This window comes from Cicer arietinum, chromosome 2 (genome assembly GCF_000331145.2).
Source record: "Cicer arietinum cultivar CDC Frontier isolate Library 1 chromosome 2, Cicar.CDCFrontier_v2.0, whole genome shotgun sequence".
NCBI classification, from domain to species: domain Eukaryota; kingdom Viridiplantae; phylum Streptophyta; class Magnoliopsida; order Fabales; family Fabaceae; genus Cicer; species Cicer arietinum.
In genome coordinates, this window is record NC_021161.2 from 35,334,819 (window position 1) to 35,335,128 (window position 310).

Genomic DNA, 310 nt, shown 5'->3' on the forward strand with positions numbered 1-310 from the left:
TGTATTCACCACCATTATCTGATCGAACACATTTCAATTTTCTTCCCTTTTCTCTTTCAACACTTGCATGAAAGTGCTTGAAGACTCCAAATACCTGGTCTTTAGATTTCAATGGAAAGGCCCACACTTTTCTAGAGTGGTCGTCAATAAAAGTAACAAAATATGATGCACCACCAAGAGATTTACTATCCATCATACAAACATCAATATGAACTAAATCAAGAATATTTTGCCTCATATGAGGACCAGTATTATGAAAAGAAACTCTATATTGTTTTCCAGCAAAACAATGAGTGCAAGTTTTTAGAGA